This window comes from Monodelphis domestica, chromosome 7 (genome assembly GCF_027887165.1).
Source record: "Monodelphis domestica isolate mMonDom1 chromosome 7, mMonDom1.pri, whole genome shotgun sequence".
NCBI classification, from domain to species: Eukaryota; Metazoa; Chordata; class Mammalia; order Didelphimorphia; family Didelphidae; genus Monodelphis; species Monodelphis domestica.
The window spans coordinates 25,207,610-25,234,044 of record NC_077233.1 but is presented as its reverse complement, the minus strand read 5'-3'; the positions used below and the strand labels follow the sequence as shown (position 1 = coordinate 25,234,044).

The window sequence follows — 26,435 nt, the reverse complement described above, 5'->3', positions numbered from 1 at the left end:
TATTGTTAAATTTACAAGAATATGAGTCATTTCCCAATTAATAAATAGTCAAAACATGAACAGACAGTTTTTGTATGGAGAAATGAAAATAATATACATATAGAGAGATATGAAAAATGCTCTAAATTATTATTGATTAGAGAAATGTAAATCAAAACAACTCAGATAACATCTCATACCTATTAGATTGGCTAAGATTATCAAATGTTGGAGAGGATGTGGAAAATGGGGACACTGATACACTGTTGGTGGAGCTATGAATTAATATACCCATTTTGGAGAGCAATCAGAGTCATGCCCAGAGAGTTATAAAATTGTTATAAAAACCTTTTTCCTGAGCAATATCACCATTAGTGATATTAGTTTTAGTTTATTTTCCAAGGTGATATGGGAAAAAAGGAAAAGAATTTATATTTTCTAAATTTATAGCAATTCTCTTAGTGGTGGCAAATAATAATTATGATTATAATAATAGAGTATATAATAATATAAGGATCACTGAACAGATGACTGTTGAGGATCAAGACCCTCAGGGAAAGGTGTGCTAGACTGATTCATGGAAAAGAATGAAATTTTAGAGACACAAAAGGATACTGGCCTGAAATGGGAGACAGGACAGTGTTAAATTTTACCTAAATCCTAATTGGGCCAAGGGAAAGTTCAGATGGAAAGAAGAGTAAGGAAGTAGTAGATAAAGACAAAAGAATAAAGGAAAGGCTATGTTTTGGTGGTTCTATAGAAACTCTGTTGTGTGTATACATTGGTGAATGGATGGATGATTTCATTGAAAATATATTTTATTATCATTATTGTTATAATGATCCTTATATCATTATAAAGTATTACCTTTCCCAAGAATAATTTCATTTTTATGGGAGACTCTTAAAAAATATAAAAGCCTTAGAGGCCCAAAGGGATGAGTCCTTAGTGATGAAATTTCAGGCACTATGGTCAGAAGAAAGAGCTAATATGGGGTAGGGACCTTCCTGGTGTTTTTGTATATTAGCACCATGCCAGACATATAGTAAGTTCTCAATAAATGCTTATTGGTGGAATACCCATTTTCCTTTTAATAATGCTGTGTAGACAAAGAATGTATTCTACATTCTTTTAGAGCTAGATTGAATCTCTGATAGCTGGTCCAACCCCATTATTTTTACAGGTGAGGAGATTAAGCATATGAAAAACTGCAAATTCCATTGGTTGACTTTAAACTTTGAACAACTAACCCTACATATGGCATTTGGGTCAAGTTTATTAAGTATGATAGAGAAGATTAAGTGCTAATCTTGAAGTTGGGAGACCTGAGTATATATCTTAGCTCACACTTATTATGTAATCCTATGTGATCCTGGGCAAGTCACTTCATTGAACTAAGTCTTCATTTTCCAAACTGCCGAATGGAGATTTGAGCTAGTGAATAAAGAAAATGTTTCCAAGAGGGAATAATCTTATGTTGGGGAGGATATAAAATCTACTAGGAATAGTAATTAGAGGACCAGTCATTTTCCTTTCAGAATTCATAGACTCACAGATTTACTGCTGATAGAAACCTTTGAGGCAAAGAATCATGGACCATAGATTCAGAACTGGAAGGGATCCCAAAGGTCATTAAGTTCAAGTCATTTATTTTATGTATGAGGCAATTAAGGCCAAGGAATTTAATGATGTGCCCTATTTTGCAGAGGTAGCAAGTAAGTGATTTGGGGTTATACTACTGTATAGAGGTTTAGGGAGATTTGAACAATGTCTATCTTAAATAATATGAGTGGTCAGATCCTTCTGCATGAAATTATTTCAGTGAATCACTGCATATTTTTGGAGGAATTAAGTGAATAGATATTAGAATAAGGATCTCATCCCTGGTCCTCTGGCTTCAGATGTGACATTGCTTAACAGCTGGCCAAGGCTACCTGAGTCTTGTGTTTGAATACTGCTTTTGACAGGGTGAGAACATGTATCCCTTCTTTGCATCTGTATTTCTAGCACCTACTACAATGCCCAGCATTGACAAGATAGTTAATAAACATTTGTTAGTTGCATGATTGATTGAATCCACCTCACTGGATCATTGGAAGGGAAGCATTTTATAAACTTTAACACACTACAAATGAGAGCAGTTATTGTTAGATATTGTTCTTGGCTAAGAGGTAGGAGTTATTCTATTCTCCTGCAGTAGCGAGCTGGCACCTCCCTTCTTCAGGTGTAGCAATCAAACTCAATCTGAATGTGCCCAGGCATTAACTTCAGCCCTGATGATTTGGAAATCAGGGGCTAGAGCAGCATGTTGACAATTGTAACTTGCCATAAATATATATCAAGGCAATCAGAGGGGAACAGGACCAAATTAATGACTCATAATTGATGAGGAGGCTTGGCTCCTATAAGACTGCATGTCTTTTCTTCCCCAAATTGAATTAAGGCTATAGGAAACAGATGACGGTGATATTTCACTCATAAACACCCATAGGCTATGTAAACACCAGGTTTTTGCTTAACTTAAATGTGGTCATTGTAACAGATGTTTGGAACAGAGATGGTGGAATAAAAGCACTTTTGAAGAGAAATCAGAATATCTAAGATCAAATACAAGCCTTGCTACTAGCTAGTTCTGCAATCATGTGTTTGTCATTTCCTCTTTCCTTGTCTCAATTTTCTCACCTGTAAAATGAGAGGGCTGGACTAGAGCAATGCTCTTCAAGGTCTTTTCTTTTCTAACCATGAGAATCTATGCTTCTTATTTTAATATTCACTTCCTGACCTCAAGGATTAAATGGAAATGAAGATCATTGATTTATAACTGGAAGGGATGCCTGAAGCTGTGACCATTGTCCCATGCTCTCACTTTGCAGAGGAGGAAACTGAGTCATCTGAGAAAGATCCTAGGATCATACATTTAGGATTGGTGGGTCCCTTAAGACTATTTAGTCCTCCCCATCATTATAAGAGAAAATTGAAGCCAAGAGAAGTTAAATGCTCTTCTGTTGTCCACCATGATTACACAGATAACAGCAGGAATTGATTTTAATGTACTTGCTCATATCTATTTTGCATGAGTTATTCTAGAGTGAATAATTATATATTTGGGGAATATATGAACTATGCCAAGCAATGTCATTTAGACTGGGGCTGGTCATAGACTAATAATGTCTTTGCTTGAAGAGTTCTTTGTGCTCATTTAATCTAATTCCATCATTTTACAAATGAGGAAACTGAAATCTGGAGAGATGAAGTATTTAGTCATGCAAACTCCTCACAGATTCAGATTTTGAGCTAGAAGGCATGTCAGGGGTCATTTAGTCCAACCTCCTCATTTTTTACAAATGGAAACTAAGTCCAAGGGAGATTAAGTGATTTGCTCATGGCTAGGCAGTGAAATAGATTGAAAACGATGTCCTCTGTCAACACATATTACAGCTGCCAAACACCTGAATTTAAATCCTGCCTCTGACACTACCTGATTAATGATGATCATGTCGATTAACCTTTCTGAGCCTCATTTCCCTAACCCATTGGAATGTAAGGCTAGTTCTATTTATACTATTGATCTCAGAGAGTTTTATAAGGAAAGGGAAAATCCAGACTCAAACTGTTATAAAAAGATGGCTTCTTTCCTTTATTAATGATTAATACCTTAAAAGTCCAAGAAATTATGCAGTTTTAAAGTCCCTAATGAATACACATTTTCATCTCATGGTAGGAAGGGAGAAGGGAGACTATTAACTTATCAAATGAATTGAATAATCTTCCTCATTTCAGATTTTTAGTCAATCAACATTTATTAAGTGCTACAAACTAGAGAAAAGGAGACCAAAAGGAAAAAGATCCTGCTCTCTGGGAATTGACATTCTGTCAAGGCAACAAAAAATATTTTAAGCAGGTTTAGAATAAATATAAAAGAAATACAAGGTAGTTTGAGGACAGAGAGCACTAATATTTGGGGAAATCAGGGAAGACTTCATGTAGAAGGCAGAATCTGAGGTGAATTTTGAAGGAATGAAGAGGAGTAAATTCCAGGTATGAGTTCAAGCCTCAGCAAAACCTCAGATATGGAGGATGTAATGTCTTGTGTGATGAATAGTAAGAAGACCAGTTTAGGTTGAGTATAATATATGTAAGTACTCTGGAGAGGTAAGTTGGAGTCTCATTGGGAAGGCCTCTGCCAAGATTTAGAGATAATAATCACAACCAGAACAAATCCTTTATTTTTTTCCTCAAAGAAAATAATCTTTTTAAGTTACAGCTGTGACTTTATCATGTTGGCCTTCACTCCATATTCAGTATTTCTTAGCCTCTGAATAAAATACCAATCCTTCAGCCTGGGAAGTTGAATTCCATATACCAAAAGAGCTTTAAAAGAATGCATGACCTTTGATTCAGCAATACCACTACTAGGTTTGTATCCCAAAGAGATTAAAAAATTGGAATGAACCTTTGTAAAAAAACATTTATAGCTGTGCTTTTTGTTGTAGCAAAAAATTAGAAAATGAAGGGTGTGTCCCTTGATTGGGAATGGATAAACAATTGTGGTATATGATAGTGATGGAATACTGAAGTAGTCCAAAAAGGGGAGGATAGTAAAATTGAAATAGATAAAGCAGATAGATCCCTCCAGCATTTTTTTAGAGAAAAGATATGGCTTCCCTCCCCCAGGAAGTCAAGCTGTTTATGCAAACAGCAGACCAGTCTCTACTTAGTCTCTACTTGGGGATGAGCATTAGAAAGGGCAGGAAGACAAAGAAATTTCAGGACTATCAAAGAGGTCAGGATGGAAGCAAGATAACATATAGCTAAATAGGGCCAGGTGACTTAATGGATGTGAAAATAAACAGCCCCTAAATAACAGCCCCCATATAAATCTGAGGATTGTCTCCTCATCTTCAACCCCACATTCCTGTGTCGGTGATAAGGTTTTGTTTGGTTAAGAACTTATATGTAAAAGGAAATAACTTTGTATCTTGTAACCCTATATAAACTGTTCCAAAATGTTAGACTTCCACTGGGGAAGGTTGTCTCAGCTGGTAGATTCTTTGTTCTTTTATTAGTAAATTGCAGATCCAATTATTGAAATTCTGGGTTTTTGGACTATTGTGCTATAAGGAATGATGAATTGCTTGATTTCTTTAAGAACTGGAAAGACCTCCATGAACTGATGCAGAGTGACATAAGTAGAACCAGAAGATATTGTGGGATGATCAAATGTAATTGACATTGCTACTAAAAACAATGTAACAATCCAGGACAATTTGAGGAACTCATGAGAAAGAATGCTATCTACAACTAGAGAAAGACATCTCCATTCCTGCCCAATGGAAAGGTCCCCTCTGGTGCTCTTTCCTCACTGGAATTTCTTAGAATCCTTAAGACTCTTCAAAGCCCTGACTAGTGCCTTCTCCTAACTTCCCCTGGTCCTTCATCTCATCTCTCCTCTACCCCTTCTTAATATTATTTCTTCATTTTTCATGATATCTTGTTATTTTTCAGATAGCCAAATCCTGGATGGAATGCCTGAGGGTTTACTACTCTAGCGTCATGTCCACACTATGTCCATGACATAGCATGTTGTAAAGAGTATAAAATCCCCAGAACTGATGTCCTCTAAGGGATAGCTTTTCCATCCATGCTGCCCTCCCAAGGATCAGCCTTTGATCTTGCTGTTCCACCTGTACTATCCTTCTGGCCATTTTCAACATTACTCTCTAAATTAATAAATTTCTCTTTTTATTTTAAGCTAAGTTTTGGAGACTTGCATTCTTGCAAAAAGGTGTTCTTCCTGAACCCCAGGGGTTCATATCTTCACTCCCATAACAGCATGTATTATTTCTTTGGCAGTTGAGTAGTACAGTTCTGGAGTCAGGAAGATCTGAGTTCAAATCCAACCTTAGACACTTAGCTGTGTGATCTTAGTTAAGTTCATCTATAAAATTTGCTGGTGAAGGAAATAGCAAACCACTCTAATATCTTTTTCAAAGAAATCCAAATAGAATTCCAAAGTTGGATATGACTGAAATGCACGTGCAATACAACATTTCTTATGATTGACATGGGATGAGAGAAATAATAGCAAAAGTCTACTTAAATTCCACATTTTCTCTCCACATTCACAGAGCATTAGAGCTGGAAGGGAAGAAGGAGATAATGTAGTTCTTTGCCTTTTTTTTAACAAAAGGGTAAATGGAGATAGGGCTAAACCTGGTTTACCTGTTGTTTACATCTTTTTTTCTTCTGAATCATAAAGTAATTGCTTCATTATATTTAGGATGGGAGAACATGCAAGGGGGAGAGGTAAACATAACAGAGATATGTTAACTGTAATTTTGCCATGCCTTTTCATATTTTAGCATTTTACAAATTAACATGTGCTCTCATGGATAGAGAACCATCCCTTGAATCAGGAAGACCTGAGTTCAAGTCTTGCTTTTACCACATTCCTATTATTTGACCCTGGACAGATCATTTAGGTTCACAGTGCCCTTGGCAACTCTCTAAAACCTTAAGCTGAACAAAAAGTGCCCATCTATAGGGGTGCTCATTTTTCAAATGAGTTCCTCAGTGGGCACATTATATACAGCACTTAAATAATAAGTACAGTTAAAAAAATACAGGTATTCAATTGTGTAAACATTTTTAAGTAGTAAAGATATGGAAACAAAAAAACAAGACATTCTTTGCCATCAAGGAACTTAGATACCACAGGGAAAAACAGGAGAGAAATGCATGAAGAATTTAGAAGTGAAGAATCCCTTCCATAAATGTTTCTTGCAGCAACCCTTATATTTCTCTATCAACTATACTACTCTGAGTCTATGGAATAACATGAGTGCCAAGGGAAGAGAGCTAAATTCAGGCTTAATTTTTTTGAAAGCCTAATGCAGTGAGGTTATGCCAATTAAAGTTGATGAGTCCCTCCACATAAGAGTTATCCACCCACAGTCAGGCAGGTTGGGTTATTGCATTTGGCAGGCACAGTCATTAGATCCGTTAAATATCCATGAGTGTAATAACCTCTTCCTTCTCCATGAACCTCTCTCTTGCTAGCCCTCCTTCTCTTGTGCTTTGTCTCTGGATGATGAGCCATCTGTCCTCTTGCCCCCAGATGGCATTTCTGGAAACACAGCTGCTTACAGAAGACAATTGGCCCATCAGCAGCCCTGGGATGGAGTGAGTCACGTTGTCAGTACATTTCACTAGGCAGAAAGGAAAAACCCCAACCTGGGCTCAGGAGCGGGGCCATAAGTGTCTTTTCTATTTAATGTTCTGTAATATTCTCTGCCCAGAATCGACATTATTTTGAATCTTTTTTCCCCTTCCCTTACTCGAATGCTTCTGTGAAACTGATCAGACACCTCACCTACTGTAAATGACATTACTCTGATCAGCTGTAGGAAAGCTCACAGAAAACTTCATCTCTAAAGCCTGCAAGGGGAGTTTTCTGAGATAAAGCTTCAAGATGCACCTGGAAGGCATTTTAATTGTGCCAATTTGGGGAAGCTGGAAACTTCTGTCAAAAGTCCTGTCACATGTAGCCCATGTTTCCTTTCTTATAGTGTCTATATTATTGATGTCACAACCCATTTATTCCAGGACTTTCTCTACTTGTCAAGATCGAGAAACACACTGTGCCAGCTGCTCCTTTTCAATGGGAAGGCTGCAGAGAGAATGCTTTCCATTGATCTAGGGCTCTGAATTAATAGCTGAAGGTATGACACTGGACAACCACTGCTTATTTTATTTTTTACACCCTTACTTTCTGTCTTAGAATCAATACTGTGTATCACTTACAAGCTAGAAGACTGGTAAGAGCTAGGCAAACAGTTTTAAGTGACTTACCCAGGGTCACATAGCTAGGAAGTGTCTGAGCTCAGGACCTCCTGTCTTCAGGCCTGGCTCTCTGTCCACTGAGGCACCTTGCAGCCCCTCAACTACTGCTTTATTAAAAATCTAACAGGAACAATAACAAGAAAATTCTTTGGCCAGTACTTTTTGCAGCAATGAGTGTACAGGGTGAATGACAAACCACAGCTCGAGGTCACAAAACTTGTCAAATGCTTAACAGCAAAATTCTTCCCTCAAACTGTTTAGATCATGACATCCAGGCAAAATTTAGGTACATTTTCTCTCTATAAGGTGGTGGAGGTGGAGTTATTGACACACCTAAATCTCTGCTAATAACATGGAACAAAATTAATCAGAACTTCAGAAAATGGAATCATACTGTTTCTCTTGACTACATATTTGTTATGAGGATTTTGATTTCTTTTAATGGGTGAGGTGGTAGCAGAAGAGGGCTATTGATAGTGTTGTCAGAAAAAGAAACAAAAGAAAGGAGAGACATTGAAGCATTTTTAAAAATTCACAGCAGAGGAAGAACAAGCTTTCTTTGAAAGTTATATATTGAATTTATTATACATGTTAAATGAAAAAACTAAGCTGAACATAATAGATTTCAAATCTGTATGATCCTCTTTTATTATTCCATTCAATATAAAGAAATGCTCATTTTATTTGCTGTTTCTTAAGGTCTCAAAAAAGAGAAAACAAATCAGTACTTCAGAATTTTAGGATCAGAAGGGACCTTAGCAATCATTGAATGTAATCCATACACAAAAAGGAAACCCAGAAGTGGACTTCTAGGCTCTGTCTGAGGACCTCCAAAGAAGATGAATTCACCATCTTCCAGGGCAAGCTATTTTTCCATTGGCCAGCTCTAATTTTTAGGAAGTCTTTCCTGAAATCAAGCTAACTTGCTTCTAGGATTTCTACCAGATTCCAGATCCTGGTTCTGTCCTCTTGGTTCAAATGGGATGATTTCTCTGCCATATGAGAATTCTTCAAATATTTAAGGCAGTTCTTTAAGAAGAATGCCTAAACCTTGAATTTGTACATTTGCAAATTGCAAATTGAAAACTAAAATCAGTGCAAGCCATTTACAGAATATCTTATGGGGCTCATCCAACCAGAATCTTATAACCAGGTTGGGGTCATTAGGGTTTTGTCTCAGGAGGCCAAAATTTAGGAGTTGTTGATGGCAACAATATTCTTTCATAGACAGAAACAACTTAGAATCTAGTTAGCAGGAATTATTAGTTAAAATAGAAAACTATCTGATGGTGATTTATTCTCTCTTGCCTTCCCAGTTAGCAACTTCGCCAGCAGAAACTTCTCCTCTCCCTCCTTAGAAGGGAGTCCTGAGTTCTGTTGTCTCTGCCTCCACTGGAATGTCTTAAAGATTTGATTTGAGAAGATCTTTCCTGGCTATTTGTCTTGAATGGCAGATTTTTCTATTATGACTGCATTTATCCATCCATTCGCGCTCATTTCTATAATGTTGATACTTGCGGTACTTTTGTCTCCTAGATATGCTGCAGCAAACACTCTGCTTCCTGTCCTTAAACTAGCATTATCACAAAAGACTGTTGCATAAATTCTTCTTAGCTGGGAGCTCAAAAGTCAGGGTACCCACTTTCCAGGTGCATGCAATTTAAAACAGGTGGTAGGGAAATGATGCCAAGCCATGCCACAGGGAGAGGCAATACCAAGGTGGTGAACAAACCTATCTGCTATTAGGAATGGAGTTGCACATTGGAAAAGTAGTTAGTGGTTTTGATGTGGGAGAAAGTATATAGTGAGGCTGGAAGTAATCACAGAGGGTAAAATGAGACAGTATTTGGATAATACTTAGCACATTTGATACATAATAGGGCCTTAATGAATGCTCATTCCCTTTCCTCTCCATCAAAAGAAAGAAAGGATGAAAAGTACATTAATAAAACACTAATAATACACAGAAGAAAACCCCAAAAAGTTTTTATATATGTGGATTTTATTACTCTTTATGTATCTATGTATATACTGTTTATATATTATGTATGTATGTATAGTTAAAAGTTATATATGTCAAAAGGTAATAATTCATATATGATGCTCTTTTTGTTCTTTTAATGCTGAAATGTTCCACCTCCTCACTGTCAGGCTTGCCCACTGCCATGGGGCTGCTCTCCCCTGGTGACTCTCTGGCCAGGGACCAGAATTTTATGAGAAATTTTAGCTATGCTCACTTCACTCCCACCTCCACTCACTCTATGATTCTTGGCTGTTCTACCTTCTTTCCATCAGTCTTGCCCCAACTTGGTTACACATTTCTAATTCTTTCTTCCTTTTCTTCTCTCCTTCCCTTTCCTCTTTTTGTCTTTATTTCTCCTTTAAGTATGCAAACTTATAAGTAGAAACTATCAGGGTTCTTTTTTGTATTTTTATCTTCAGCACTTAACTCAATGCCTAATCCATGTTAGTATCCAACTATCTAAACTCTCTGTCTGGGGGCAACTGGGTAGCTCAGTGAATTGAGAGCTAGGTCTAGAGACGGGAGGTCCTAGGTTCAAAACTGGCCTCAGACACTTCCCAGTTGTGTGACCCTGGGCAAGTCACTTGACCCCCATTGCCTAGCCCTTACCACTCTTCTGCCTTGGCAAGACAGAAGATAAGGGTTTAAAAAAATAATCTGTCTGTCTCTGTCTCTGTTCTTGTTTGTTAATGATTGTCAAATCCATTATAAAAAGAAAATTAAAAATCTAAGTACATATAATCACATGTACATGCAAATACATTTCGTAAACTTTGTCATTTGTTGTTAAATTTTGTTCCAATGAGATATCGCATAGTTAAATAAAAACTGTGATTCCAACTTTACGCTTCTTTATGGCTCTAACTTGCAGCTAATGGTGAAATGTTAAGGACAGGAGACAGAAAGGCTTGTTTAGGTGGGTTTAATGAGGAACTTTCATATTTCTATTCTAAAATGACAATTAAAAGTGAATTTAATAAAGTAAATAGAAAGACTAAACAAAAATATGTGGAATGTCTGAGTCTTTGGATATAGAGGTAAAGAATGAATGAACTCACTTTAAGGAAGTCATGTCCAAACCCTTCATTTTATAGAAAAAGAAACTGAGATCCATACAGGAAGGTATAGTGAAAACTGGACTTTGAACCCAGATCTTCAGAATCTAAATCCAAGTCTTTGTCCACTGAATCTCACTGTATGCATGAACTATATGATTGAGAGTGTGAAGAACAGAAGATCCAGGTGGAGGGACAAGAGAAGAAACACAAGTCAACAAAAGAAATAAAATGTGTTCATACAAATTCTATTCCAATGGTTGCCTATTCTAGAATTGTGCCATTTAGCTATGGGTTAGAATTGTAAAGGTCCTATGGTTTATTATTTGACTATACTACATTTCATTGGGACAAAATTTCAAATTAAAAGCAGAGATGCAAATAGTTGACTTTTTTCTGATTTCAATAGTGGTAATTCAACTTTGGCTGTTTAGCATTTGGATCATCACATCTCCTTCTAGGTTTCATTTTGAGTACATAATTTCACACCATTGAATAACTTTTGATATGAGGGAACTGTTGCTGTAGGCAATGCCTTTCACTGATGGAGAGAGTTACTTTTAGGACTTGGCAGTTTAATCCCAAGAAATTGCATGAGACAACTAGAAGTTAATTGACTTGCCCAAAGTCACATGACCAAAATGGAGTTGGAACACAGATGTTCTGCTTGCTAATCCCATCACTCTAGCTATTATTTAACACAGTGCCCTATTCATTTTGGTTAAAAAAGCTAAAATAAATGTAATTTATTTAGCAATTGCAAGTTTGTTTTTAATGATTTTTTAAAATAAGAGGGAACATGCTCAACTTTTGAACTATTTTCAATGCAATGAATATTTTACCAAGAATATTCTTAGGTCCAGTTTCTCCTACTGATTCTATAAAATATTCTGTTAAACATATCTTTTTTATGTTCAAAGGGAAAATATTTCAAAATGTGCAGTGTAAATGAAAGGTTGAATTTAGACTTGACTGCCTTTTTATTTGGATTTATATCTTCAGCACTTAGCATAATGTCATTTACACAGTAGGTGCTTAATAAATACTCATTAACTGACAGTTTGCCAAGTTGGATAAGAAGTTCACTTTGAATTTCCTTTGAAATTTGGATGTGTTAAAAAAAAGTGGATGTGTCCTGAGAGAACAATGAAAGCTATCAATCAACAAATATTGAATTAATGTTGAAACTCCAAAAAAAGAATGAAAGCAAAATATTTCATTAAGAAATGGCCTGATAGGAAGTGAATATGGGCTAGTGATATGGCTAGAATGAGCTAGGATTCTCCAGTGTTACCATCAGAATATCTATAAAAAAATAAGGAAGGCCTTCTTCACACTGACCATCTTGAGGGAGGAAGTGAACCAGAGTCTTATACCATGGAAAGGTATGGATGGGTTGCCACCTGCATAACTGAAGGGAACTTTGGAATTGATGAGATTGCAGATACCTTTGAATAGTTGAGTACTACTCAACCACTGTCCTAGGTACTAGGAAAACAATGAGATAATTAAGCAATATTAACCCTTAAAATACTAAGATTGTACAGAAATATATAAGCACAAACAAAATAAGTATATTTAGAATAAATATATAGTAAAATGTAGTGTTCTTGAGGAGGCACCAATATTTTGGGTAGATGGATTAGGAAAGGCTTCACACAGAAGATGGTAGCTGAGTTACATCTTGAAGGAAGTAAGGGATTCCTTGAAGGATAAATGAGAGAGTGCATTCCAGACTTGGCAAATGGCCAGTGTGAAGGCATAGAAAAGGTATTATCTAATGCTGCCTGTGAAGGACTATATGTGAAAGAGAGAGAAAACTAGTTTGACTTGACTGTAGATTATGAGAGGGGAATCAATGTGTAATAGGGCTGGAAAGGTAGGTTGGGGCCAGGAATTGAAAGGTTTTGAAAGCCACACTGAGAGGATCATATTTTATAGTAGGAACAATATAAAGAACCTGGAATTTATTAAGTAAAGGGTGTCATGGACAAATCTATGCTTTGGGAAAATCATTTGGCAGCTATGTGCAGGGTGAATCAGAGTAGGAAGAGATTTGAAGTAGGGAGGGCAACTAGGAGACTACTGAAATATTAAAAGTGAGAAGCAATGAGATCCAAAACAAAGGAGATGGTGTTGTAAAGAGAGAGAAGGGACTAGTTGCTAGAGATGTTATGGAGGTAAAAATGGCAAGATTTAGCAACTGATTGAGAAGAGGGAATGTAAAAAGTAGAGATTAATATTGTAGTTATACCCTGGGAGATTAGAAGAACAAGGGTTCCTTCAACAGAAACAGGAAAGTAAATAGAGGGTGGGTTTTGGAGGAAAAGAAACAAGTTCTGTGTGAGATATGTTGAATTTAATATTGTCTACAGGACATCCAGTTTGAAATGCCTAATAGACTATTACTGATATGGGACTAGTGGGGATAGAATGGTATATACACTATCAGGTGAGGCTATTGTGTCCATTGGTTTTGCTTAATTGTTTTTCTTTGTTTCCAAAGACATTTCAATGAGAGAAGGGATATATATCACAGATCAACTGCTGTGAAAAAGAAGATATCAATAATAATTTTTTATCATGAAAAAGCAGGAAATCATGGAGTAGAAAAATTAACTTTGATCTTTTTATATCTGTCACAAAGGAAAAAAGATATAAAATAAAGATGAAATTAAATATTTCCCTTAGAACTGACAATACCTCTTAGACAACTGATTAGAGAGCTTCTGTGGATGCATTTCATTGTCTATCATTCTATTTTTAAACTTGGCACCTTTCCTGGGTAAATTTGAGATGTGAAGTACCCAGAATGACTTATTCAACTAAAACTATCACTTAAGGAATTTAAGATGATCAGGTTATTGACTTTGGGATTCCTAATTATATACTTCTGATTGGTTGTTAAATTAGAGCTAGATAATGTTCTATCTATTCATTCCTCTGTGTATTCATAGAAAGTTGGCCTACTACTGCTTCTAAAATGTATTTCTCACTAGAGGGGCAGGCTTAATATTCTCAACATCATTTGCCCATGCTTACACTATTTGAACCTTTAAAGTCAAGCCAGATCTTAAATCTTATTAGAGTGATTGAATTCCTTTGGTGGAATATTTTGGGAAAGCATATGAGTTAGTGATATAGCAAGGATGAGAGAATACTGATGGACAGCTAGGATTCTCCACTGTCACCATCAGAGTATCTAGAAAAAGTAAGGAAGGCCTTCTTCATGTTGAACATCTTGAGGGAGGAAGAGACAGTGTCTGGTACCTAGGAGTCACTAAATACTTCTTTCCTTCCCTCTTGTAGATGTGTTTCCTCATCTGAAAAATGAAGAGATTGGGCTCTGTGATTTCTAAGGTATTTTCCAGTTACAAGTCTGTGATCCTATGATCTTTTATTAAGCATTGATGAAGTTCCAAGTTACTGTGCTAGGTAATAAAGATACTTCAATATCTCCAGCGGTCCTCTGATCTCATGGGATGTGTACATGCCATCTAATGGTGAAAATTGACATCCATTCACATCATCTTGCCCTATGGTACTCTTGCCCATGTATGACATTCTATCCAATGTGCTGAGGAATTTTCTTGTGATTTCTTTCCAATATATGGCAGCGTCCAGGCTATCCATTTGTTATTCCTCACTCTCATACCTCTCTTGCTGGTCATGCATCTCTTTGTTGATGCATTTTATATCTCCTATTTGTGATATGCAAACCTTAAAATTTCTTAGACTTATAAATGTTGGAAATTTCACCATTGGGAAATTTCATACTTGAAAAATTTCCTATTGATAGTGGGAACTCTATTGGAATGTGAACCCCATTGGCATGGGAGGTTCCTCTCCTCCCTTCTTAAGATTACTTTAGGACAGAAACCTTTTGCTGAACAATGGAAAGGGCTTTGACCTATGCTTAAGCATAGAACAGGAATTTCTTTGAGTCATGATTGATTTTAGAATTGATACAATAGAGATACTTGGAATGACAGAACCAGGTCTTGGAAAATACAATTTCCACCCTACTCAGTCCTAACAGGATTTAGGAAGGGCTGCAGAAAAGGATCAAGATTTAATTATTTGAGAATATGACCTTCAACAGACATGTGCAAAGCCACAGACCTCTGGGTGGTCCTGGGTTAAGCTAGAGCCACCATTGGCACAGGGAAGAAATGGACAATGATTGGTAGATGTGAGAGCTGAGGGGAAGGAACTTGGATGGTTTCCTTAAAGATGAGGGGTCTGAGGACTGAGGGGGTGGTTGGTTGGAGAGGTTTTTGCTCTGAGAGGTGGTGCTTTGAGAGTTGGCTCTGAAGGAAGCTGGAGGTGGAGGCCTCTGAGACTCTTTCTCCATTTTGGTCACGTGAGTGATAGGGACTGATCTCTTTTCTTTGCCTCAGCTATCTAAGGTCTTGGGCCTTTTGGCCTAGCCTAAGCAGAAGGAGTATTTAAGCCCTATTCCCTTTTCTCCCCTTTCTCTCTCCCTCTCTCTCTCTATCTCTAATTCCTTTCTTCCTCCTGTTTGTAATTAAACTCTATAAAAGGTTGACTGCTGACTTGAGTTTTCATTTAGGAATTACATAGCTGAATTCCTTGGCGACCTTAAATTAATATATATCAGTCTTTTAAAGTGATTTCCTTGTCACAGATATATCACCTGTAATACATTCTGGATATTCTATAATTTGCTGAAGAAAATTGGTATTAAATTTGTTTTTCATTCCAGGGAGAAATTTGTTGTCATGGACATTGCTGTTTTATTTTCTAAATAAAATCAAGCCTCCTTTCTTCTTCATATTCAATTTTGGATCCAGATGGTTGTCTATATACAGTGCCTGGGATAATATAGTGCATTTAAAGACCTCCTTAATGGGCTGTCTACTTGCATGTCATAGTCTGGACAAGATGCAAAATTATTCATCCACTTTATTTTTTCCATGTGGATTGTTAGGTCAACATCTCTGCAGTGGCTGTGAATTCCATTTAAGATATTCTACAATATTCAGGGGCTTGATATAATGTGCAGAATATCATCTGCAATTAGATCATTTTGAGGACCTCACTATCTGGAGTTTCACAGGATGAGAAGACAAAAATGAATTGCAATCTGTGCTTTGGAGGGGAATACCTATGACAATGAAATGAGAGATTGACTAAGAAATCCATCTTCCATTTGCTTTCTGAGGTATAATCCCTGTATGACAAAGGAAATACTTTTAGAAAGCCTAGGGAGACAGCATTGCATAAAGGACTGCACACTGTCTCTAAAGTCATGAAAATGAGTTCAAATCCTTTCTTTGAAACCTACTACCTATTCAGTCTTGGGCATCACTTTACTTCCCTAGGCCTCAGTTTTCTCAAGGGTAAAATGAGGGGGCTAGACTAGATGATGACTTAGTAAAGGCTCTTATGAGCCTATATTTTCTTGGTTTATTTATCACTTGACAAAACAAAATAGCAATCCATTGAATAATAATATTCCTATAATTGCATGTTTAAAAAATAATCTCATATTAACATATGTATTAGGAAGATAGAGATAGGAATGAAATAGTTCTCTACTTATGTTGGGTAGGGAAGGAAATATGTGATATATAAATAGGTGTAGAACAAGGAAGGGAGGGGGTGAGTGGGACAATAGAGATATCCAGAAAAAATGATTTAGTGTTATTTGAGAAGGGAGATGATAGTTTATTATATTCTGCAAGTAATATTAAAAATTTAGGTAACTTGGTGTGCTAGAGCAGCTGAACTGATCTAGGTGTACAACATCTCTGCTTGCTCTGGACTCAAGATGAGCTGTGTTAACCTGCCCAGTGTGCTATGTGGCTCCCCCAGAAAAGTAGGGGGCAGATCCAGGTGATCCTGGGGCTTATGTTCTCTGGGAAAAGCACAGAGCTCATGCCTAGAGCCCAACAATTCCAGATTTCCCAATACAAGTGCCTCATGATCAAGAATGCCAAAGATACTCGATGCAGCAAAAGTTTCTCCACACATGACCAGAACACTATGGACACACTGCCAGCCTGCTTGTTTCAGGATGTGGTACAGAATGCCCTGGCTGTGATTGTCATTGGCACTGATGAGGGACAGTTTTTCTTAGATATTGTGGAATTCAGTGAGACTGGCAAATGTTGGGAAGACAATAATTGTAGCTGCACTGGATGGGACCCTTCAGAGGAAGGCATTTGGGAATATCCTGAACTTGGTGCCACTGGCAGAGAGTGTGCTGAAACTACTAGCTATGTGCAAGGAGTGCTTCTGGGAAGCTGCTTATACCAAGAGACTGGGGATTGAGAAAGAGGCTGAAGTGATCCATGGTGCTGACAAAAATCACTCTGTGTGTCGACTCTGCTATTTCAAGAAGCTCTCAGGGCAATCTACTGGGCTGGAGAACAAAGAGAACTGCCACCAGAGTGGGAAGCCAGGATATGCCACAAGCTATTGGAAACTCTTTCCTACTCAACAGATTCTACAATGTAGTTCAAGCAACTGAGGCAATAGGGTTGTTTCTGGGGTTGGCTTTGACCTAGGGAGATAAATTCAAGCACTCTGTGTGTGTGTGTGTGTGTGTGTGTGTGTGTGTGTGTGTGTGTAAAAGTCACTTGGACCTTGTTATTATCTCCCTCATATCCCTTAGAACAAAACCTCAGGAAACAGGGAATAGGAAAGAACAGTGCTTCATATCTTGGAAAAAACCTTTGGAACCCAAGACTTATACACTCGATTCCACCCTTCCCTTGGTAGTCCATCTCCCCTGCCCCCCACATTTTCTTCTTGGTCTGTAAGAATTGCCAGAAAAATCCCTCACCTTCCTTTATTCAGCCTCAGTCTTTCCAAATCAACTCTTCGTTATTCTCCTGAGTTGCCTCAGCAAGGTGAGAGTTACACTTAGGCAGGGAGCTAAGTCAGAGCATTATGGGTTATTCTGATTCCTCTGGCTTGAGTAATGACAATTCTAGGACAGAGGACATTAACTTCTCTATCTGTGATATCTAGCTTGACTTTCTGTTCTTGTTAGAAATCCCATATACCACAGTTTCTTGCCTTTTCTTAATTCTACCAACACAAAATGGTTTTCCTTGCCCCACCTCTGGGGGGGAGGGTATAAAATCACCAACCAGTATCCAGTAGCTCCTCCAGACTGAGGAGTTTTAGCTTCCTAAGAATATGAGTCAGAGGTCAGACGCTGGCCTTTGCCTGGTCTCTCGTTGGCTTGGTATGTCTCAACTTATAATGATGGCCTTTTTGGTTGAAGGCCGTGGTGGAAGTAATCGAGGGGGTTGGACGGTTATACTATAAAAGATGAGGAAAATTGAAACTGGCCTTTAGATACTATTTTGTTTAGTCTACTGGGGTTTTCCCTTAGTATGAGGGAGTCCTCGCCTTCCCCTCACACACTGAGATAAAATGGGTTTCTAGAATGAGTGGGGGTGGGGCATTTCTTCTCCAACCATTCTCAATTCTCATTAATTAATACTATAGCACCTCCTTCTGAGAGACCTATTGACTTATTTTGTTGAGAGAATCCCTCAGCACTGGTAATTTAAGAGCCTAATGGGACCAAGATCTATGAAACCAGATTCTGTTTGTGGAACACATTTGCTATTTATCAGGAAGAGTCCTCAACAGCCCACTTACCCTAAGACAACAGAGCGTTAGGCCCAATGACCTATAAAGCAGAGCAAAGAATGGACTAAATTTGGGTGAGAAGCAAACATCAGGCTATTTGGCCTTTGAATCTATCACATCCATCCATTCATTCAACAGACATTAAGACAAGATCTTCATCTTTAAAGAAATTATACTTCATTGAGATAAAACATGGATACAAATAAATGAAGAAGCAGAATGTGATAAGTGGATAAAGTTTAAAGGAGAAAAAAGACTTACCTTTTTTGAATGGGGTCATTAGGCTAAGAAGTTTGGACTTTAGTTTTCAATGGGAAACCACTGAAAGTTTGTTTGCCAGGGAAGTGACAAAACCAAAACTGCAAGAGGAAGATTAATGTGGCAGTAATACATGCTCAGGATGAATTTGAGAAGGGTCAAAAAATCAAGAGCAATGAAAAGCATCAAGTTAGCACAGGTGAAGTAATGAGGGACTGAAATGGGAAGGCAGAAGCTAGAAATGTGAGCGAAAGAATTATGAGGTAGAATAAGCAACATATAGTAACTAGTGAGGAGGATGAGAAGGAGGAGGAGGAATCACACTGGTGGTGAACTGGACTGATGGGGAAGATTGGTACCATTAATAGTGACAAGGCAGAAGAGAGCATGGGCAGGAACATCCCAAGAAATATACAAAGGACATTCAGAGCCTGGACTTTGAAGCTGAACAATAGTTATTTTGGAATTGTTTGAGGATTGTTGATAATTGATTTAAGGTGGGTGAAGTTGGCAAATGAATGAAAAGACTTGGGAAAACAAATGTAAAGGGTAGCAGGGAAAAGAAACAGGTCAGAAAGCAGAACTTTAAGAGGGAAGCACAAATTACACCTCTGTGTCACAAAGAGGTGATAGAATGCAAACGTGGAGCTGCAGACAAATCAAGGGGTGCTAGGTTCTTGGAAAAGCCAGGAGGTGTCACTGGGGTTCCTCCAACTTTAGCTCAGGTTCCTCATTTCCCTCTAAATACTCTGTGATCCAGTAGTCTTGCTGTTTCTTGCATACAAAACTGCCCTCCCTTCTCTGGATGTTTTCATGAACTGTCCCCAATAACTAAGAATTCTTTCCCCATTTCTGCCTCCTAATTCCATTGGCTTCCTTCAAATCCCAATTAAAGTCTCTCTTTTGAGAAAAGCCTTTTTCAATCTTCTTTAATCTTAGTGCCTCTCCTCTTGAGACTACCTTTATTTTATCCTCCATACAATTATGTTTATATAGCATTATTTGTATGTTGTCTCCCTCATTCAATTGTACCAAGTTGTCTTGACTTCTTTGGATCTCCATCAGTTAATGCAATACCTGACAAATTAAAAACTTGATGCTCCCTGACTGACACACACTCTCTCCCCCATCTGCCAGAGCCTCAGCTCCAGTGAAGGAATAAGAAGTACAGGAAAATGGCCAGATTTACAAGTTGGAGAATGTTTCTACATTTAAGATGCTGAGAACAAAAAGAGGAATGAGACCTCAAGCAGATAAACTAATTGAAAGGAGAAATAACAAAGGTGATTGCTTCTAGGAATAAAAAAAATTAGGTAACTTGAAGTAATTAAGAAATAAATGATGTCACTACCAGTTTGGTTGTATTCAAACTATTAATAAATAGTTTCGATGTTGAGACGGTCTGAGCTAATTAGATATCAGTTTTTTATCCCCAAGTTTAAGTTAGGAGGAAGACATAATGTTTCTGATGGCTATAACTGGATTTCTGTTGAAATCGATTTCAATGGTAGTAAAGATTCTCCCTCTTTCTGGAAGGAGAGCCATAGACTCTGGAATCAAGGAAGATCACAGTCTTTGCATCCAACAAGATCATATTAGGTGAGCAGCTCATCAGCTCATTAACTAGAAGGATAGCCTTGGAAAGGAGAAAAATGAAATTCAACATCCAGAGTAGGTGGGAGATGGCAGTCACATTTAGGTTCATGGACTCATTTTTGTGAAGGTACAAATGCTTGACCAGATTTAGACATAGAAGAAGCCTTAGAGACATATCTAGGTGAATTGCCTCATTATAATGGTACCTTAAGCCTAAAGAGTGGCTTGTCCAAGTTCATATAGGCAGGAAGCAATAAACTCAGGATTTGGACCAGCTTCTTTGACTTTAAATATAATGATTTTTCTGCTGTAGTGACCTTCCACTTAATTACTAGAAGTGTGAGTGGAAGAACTTGTTAATGCCAGAAGAATTATTAATTTGACAGATAATTGTCCATTTAAATTTCAAAGCCCTTTTAACACAATATTTCATTTTGAACATTTCACAAATAAGATATGTTCTCTGAACGTAATCAAGATTTAATAATAATAATAGTAAATCACAACTATATTAAAATATGAAATGAATTATAATAGTTCATAATTATTTCTTAATTTATAAAATGTTTTAAATACATTATTTCATTTGGTCCATATAGTAACTGGTTGAGACTGATGTATTATCCTCCACATTTTACAGATTAGAAACTAGGACAAAAAAATTAAATGACTTAGCCTAGGCCTGTGTTGGTGAAGATGTGGTATGTATGTGGTATAGAATGCTGGAGGGGGCTGATTTTTTTCCCCTTTTCCACCATGCCTGAGGAAAATTTTCACATGCCCTGCCCCTCCACCTAGCAGCTCAATATGAATACTTCCTCTGTCCCTTTTCTGGGGTAATACAGGGGGGCTCACAGGTAGCTTGAGGGTGCAGTTTGGGCATGCAGTCTCTAAAAGGTTCACCATCACTGGCCTAGGCCCTAGGGCCTCACAGCTAGGAAATGTTTGAAGTAGAACTTGAATCCAAATCCTTCTGATGAGAAGAGTTTTTATAATCCTTCTGCAACCTGAGAATGAGGATCTAGACCATAAAATGTTAATGTATTATTATCTGATCACCTCTTGGCTTATCCTTTCCCCCATAAGACTGGGAAATCCTTGAGGACAGAGATCTCTTTTTGGTCCTTCTTTCTGCCCCCAGCTCTTTGCAAAGTGCCTGGTACATAGTAGGCACTTATTAAATGTTAATTTATTTTTTGATTAAGTACCTAAAATTATTTGATTATTTTACTCCTTGCTTCAGATTTGAAGAAACCATTACTATATGACACCTGTTTTGAAGATCAACTTTCAAACATTACAGTACAGTGGGAAAAGAGGTGAATTTACATTAGATGACCCTAAATTCATAATAGCTCAGCTACTATATGTGTGACTTTTGTAAAGTCACTTAAATTTTTTGGTTCTCAGTTTCCTTACTGATAAAGTTAGAGAGGTGATGTCCTTGATGGCCTCTAAGGACTCCCAAATCCTTCACATTAAAACAAAAAATCCCAAGACAAAAGAGAGAATTTGGATATAATATCATTGCAACATTAAGTGGATATGCTCTTTAGGGACCGAAACTCAATTTGTTTTCCTACAAATTATATTATACCTTTTGTTAAAGAAAATTGTCTTTCTTAATAATTTTATATTGATTATCCTAAGAACCTACTTGCTTTTGTCATACAATGGCAGAGTTCTATTTTCTCATTATATTTTAATAGGATGAAATACAGTTATGACTGAGAGGAGAATATTTTCCAAGTTGAGGTTAAAGATATTTCTTAAGATAAAAAGACAAATCCATCTTGCTTTCAACAATCTTTCTTTTGATTAAATTGTAGTGGTTAATAAGATTAAATAGATGAAAGGTTTCATAAATTGGTCTTAAGGTGTGAGTGCTAATGTTAGTTAAGTGGAGTTTATATGGACCAAAGCTTATATTTTTAGAAGCATGAACATTATTCAAACAATCCCAGCATTGCAAGGAGGTCAAAGGAAATGGGTAGGAAGACATAAAGCTGAAGTATTACTTTTATTTTGCAAGAAAAGGGTAAGTTGATGAAACTCAATTTTATTTTTGTTGTGGCCAAGAATTTAGATGATACAATTATTGAATAAATATAGTCTACTGGAAACAAGGCTATTGGAGAGTAATTTGATATGGACGTGGGAATAGGAAATTAGGAAAAATAGTTCTCAGTAAATGAAAAATGATTCCATTGAATTCTAGTTGACAAATTTAATTTTGGGGGAGTTTGGTTACTTTTGACTTTGCTTGTTTCTAGACTGAGTGTTGACATCATTCCCTATGCTTGAAATCCCTCCTAGAATTGTTTGAACTCTAGGAAAATTCTGTTGAAATCCATATCATGCTGGAAGACCCAAATCAAATTCAGCCTCTCTCATGAAGCCTTTCTTCCTTGATGCCCCTGGTCAGAAATGATGTCAATCAGTTAATAATTAACATTTATTAGGGCTTGTATAATGTGCCAGGTACTGTGTTAAATGTTAGGGATACAAAGGCACTCCTGGGAAATCTCATAGCACTCTGTACCTCTGATATGTATTTAAATAATTCTCTCTTGTTCCATAGTCATCAATGTACATGCCATCTCCTCTAGGATACAGTATTCTCTCCCTGATGGCAAGGGATGTATGATTCTCTTTTCCCCATTTCTCTCAGTGGTGAGCTTAGTAGATAGTACCCACTGAATAACTATCTAGTTGAATGAATAAGCAATGTAGGGGTTGCTACTTCACCTCCTATACTTGGGAAGTTAAGGGACTAGAGCAGATGTCACTGCCCTCTCAGGATAATATATGTAGCAATAGGAAGAGCTTCACTATCATATAGTCCATCTTCCTCACTTTACAGGTGACATAAAAGTAAAAGAGGACAGCACTTGAATGCTACTCAATTTTCAATTTCTATTCCTTCTTGATTTACTTGTAATTTGAAAGGAAATAATTTTTCCATTGCCCTTTTCTATGAAACAAAGGAAGAGATGAAAGACAAATTTCAGAGCATTAAGAATATTTGATTTTGGGGGCAACCAGGTGGCTCAGTGCATAGAGAAAGGTCTGGGAACAAAGGATCGTAGGTTCAAATTTGGCCTCAGACACTTCCTAACTGTGTGACCTTGGGCACATCACTCAACCCCAATGGACATTTTACCACTCTTCAGCCTTAGAACTGCTACATAGTATTGATTCAAAGATGGAAGAATATTTTGTTTTCATAGGGAGAAGATATTAAAGAGAAGTGTACTTAAGAATGCAAACTATAAAATTCCATTTTAATGCTTTTCTTTTGGTTCAGCCATAAATGAAGTAATTAGGGATCTCCTTTGGAAATAGATATTTTCTACTTCATTTCTCATTGTTACAAAATGAAAAAAGAGACTGACTACCTGACACCTCATTGAGATGGATCTTAGGAAGGTGGCACACATAAGTTTGGGAATAAAGTACAATTTGAAGCATCAAATGAGAGGTTGTCCCAGCAATCTTTGTCTTGGATTTCTCATTATGTTCTTCCCTAACCTGGTCAATCTTTAGACTTCCTTATTTCTGAACAGAACACTAGAATCCTCTTAGTGACCTATGTTCTGATCCTCACAATGATTGATATTTGGGGGTGAAATGGGAAGAACAGAAATAAGAGGCCTTCTCTTTTTCCTTGCCTTTTCTCCTGCCCCAAGTCAGGCCTTCCCAGACCCTATCTGAGGTGGCTTGGCAGAAAGAGTGAAGGATCTGTTTATACTATGTGGATATCTACAGCCAAGCCATAATCTTTATACTGAGATAGATCAGGAGTTGGCAAATTGTGGTTAGAGGGCAAAATTTGGCCCATCACCTCAGAGAGTAAAGAATGGTTTTGAGATGCTAAAATTTTAATACATTTTAAAATAAAAGTTTTATTATATTTTAAAATGTAGAAACCATTCTTAGCTAGGATCCCACAGAGCAAGTGGTAGGCAAGATTTGGCTTGAAGCAGTCATTTGCCAGCCTTTTAATGGAGTGGAATAAGCATTTATTGAGCACCTATTATATGCATATCACTATTTTAAGTGCTTTATAAATATCTCATTTGGTCCCTGAGATAGAAGATCATCAGACTTTACCTTATGCCTGGGCACAGAACTCTCAGATCCTCCAGATCCCAACACCAACCCTGAATCTTCAGCCTCCTCCAGCTATCTCTCCACCACATATTTCCAGATGGTGACCCCAGATCCTTGTCATCTGCCACATAGCCACAGCCAGAAGACTTTTGAGTGTTTTCACTCACCTTGTTGCTGAACTGTCTCATATGTGCTCTCTTTCCAAGTTATAGTGTAAGTTCCTTGACTGTAGGGATGATCTTGTTCTTTCTATTTGTGTCCGAGGACTTCAACCAGTGCTTGACATATATGGACTTTTTCCACTCACGGATTCATTTCTCTCTAACTTTTCCTTCTCTCTCATGTCTGTTTCTCCCCCAACCCATATCCAATTTGTTGCCATACACTATCAATTTCATTTCAACAACATTTTTTATATCCATCCTCTTCTGTCACTCACATAGCCACCAGCCTAGTTAAGACCCCACATCATCCATCACCTATTGTTTTGGTTGTTGTTATTAAATTGTTTTAATCATGTCCAATTCTTCATGACTCCATCTGGGGTTTTCTTGGCAAAGATACTACAGGGTTTCCCATTTCCTTCTCCAGTTCTTTTACAGATGAGGAAACTGAAGCAAACAAGGATAAGTGACTTGTCTGGGATCACACAGCTAGGAAGTATCTGAGGCCAAATCTAAACTCAGGATGGTGAATTTTCCTGACTCCAGGCCTGGCACTCTAGCCACTTTATCACCTAGCTACCCCATGAGGTAGTCTCCTAAAAGGTGTTTCTGCTTCCTATTTCTCCCCTCTCCAATCTGACACACACACACACACATTTAACAAAGTAGCATCCTTCACAGTTTTACTCCAGTCTACCTTTTTGGAGTTATTTCACATTACTTTCCTATATGTGCTCTATATTCCAGCCAGACTATTTTCTATGGTGTCTCTTGAACCTGACATTCAATTTTCCATATATATGCCTTTGCACAATCTGTCTACCATGATTAGAATGCTCTTTCTCCTGTCTCTGCTTCTGATACCCAATGCTTAGCTTCCTTCAAGGCTCAGTTCACATGTTACCTCCTTTATTTGTTAGCAAATCACCAGTTCTTGATTTTGTATTCATCTACTAGTTTATATCTTATATCTTCCTAATCTAATGTGATTCTTGAAGGCAGGGAATATTTGTTGAATTTAAATCCATTTCACTAATCAGAATACTTTTTATATAATGGACATTTAACAAATATTTGCTTAGTTGAATTTAATTGCAATTAATCTACCTGTCTTTCAAACATTTTCTTACACCCAAGATAACTATTATTATTATTATTATTGAATAAAATAAAATATCCATTGTAACAGAATCTTATTTATTCCTTGCAATAATCCCATAAAATATATATCAATAAAATAGCAGCTCACATTAAATAATGCTTTCTAGTTAATAAAGAATTTGCTTTCCAAACTACCTGTAATCTGACTCTTCATTTCACAGAAGAGAAAAATTGATGTTCAAGAGATGTCATTTTGTCAGGCCTAGAGATGGGAGGTCCTGGGTTCAAATCAGACCACAGAAACTTCTGAGCTCTGTGACCCTGGGCAAGTCACTTAATCCCCATTGCCTAGTCCTTACCACCACTCTTCTGCCTTGGAGCCAATACACAGTATTGACTCCAAGATGGAAGGTAAGGTTTAAAAAAAAGAGAAGGCATTTTACTTGCTCAAGAACATAAAGTTATTGAAAAGTGGAGCTGATATTAAAAAACACTTCTTTTGGCTCTAAATCCATGGCTTCTTCTATCACAGCCCATGGCCTAATAATCACATTGGACTTAGCAAGGATAGGTGGCATTGTTTTCATTTGATAGGCAAGCCAAGAAACAGACGAGTTATTAATGGGCATTCAATTAGTTAATGAAAGAGCTAAGTCTAGAACTGAAGTTCCC

At 37.3% G+C, this 26,435-nt stretch overlaps 1 protein-coding gene and 1 pseudogene across 2 annotated transcripts in view; one reads left to right on the top strand and one right to left on the bottom strand.

The window, feature by feature from the left end:
- SYNPR (synaptoporin) overlaps positions 1-26,435 on the bottom strand; it is a 395,446-nt gene that overhangs the window by 145,024 nt on the left and 223,987 nt on the right. The gene's annotated exons all lie outside the window — the stretch shown is intronic.
- On the top strand, positions 16,694-17,395 carry LOC100011064 (thymidine kinase, cytosolic-like; annotated as a pseudogene).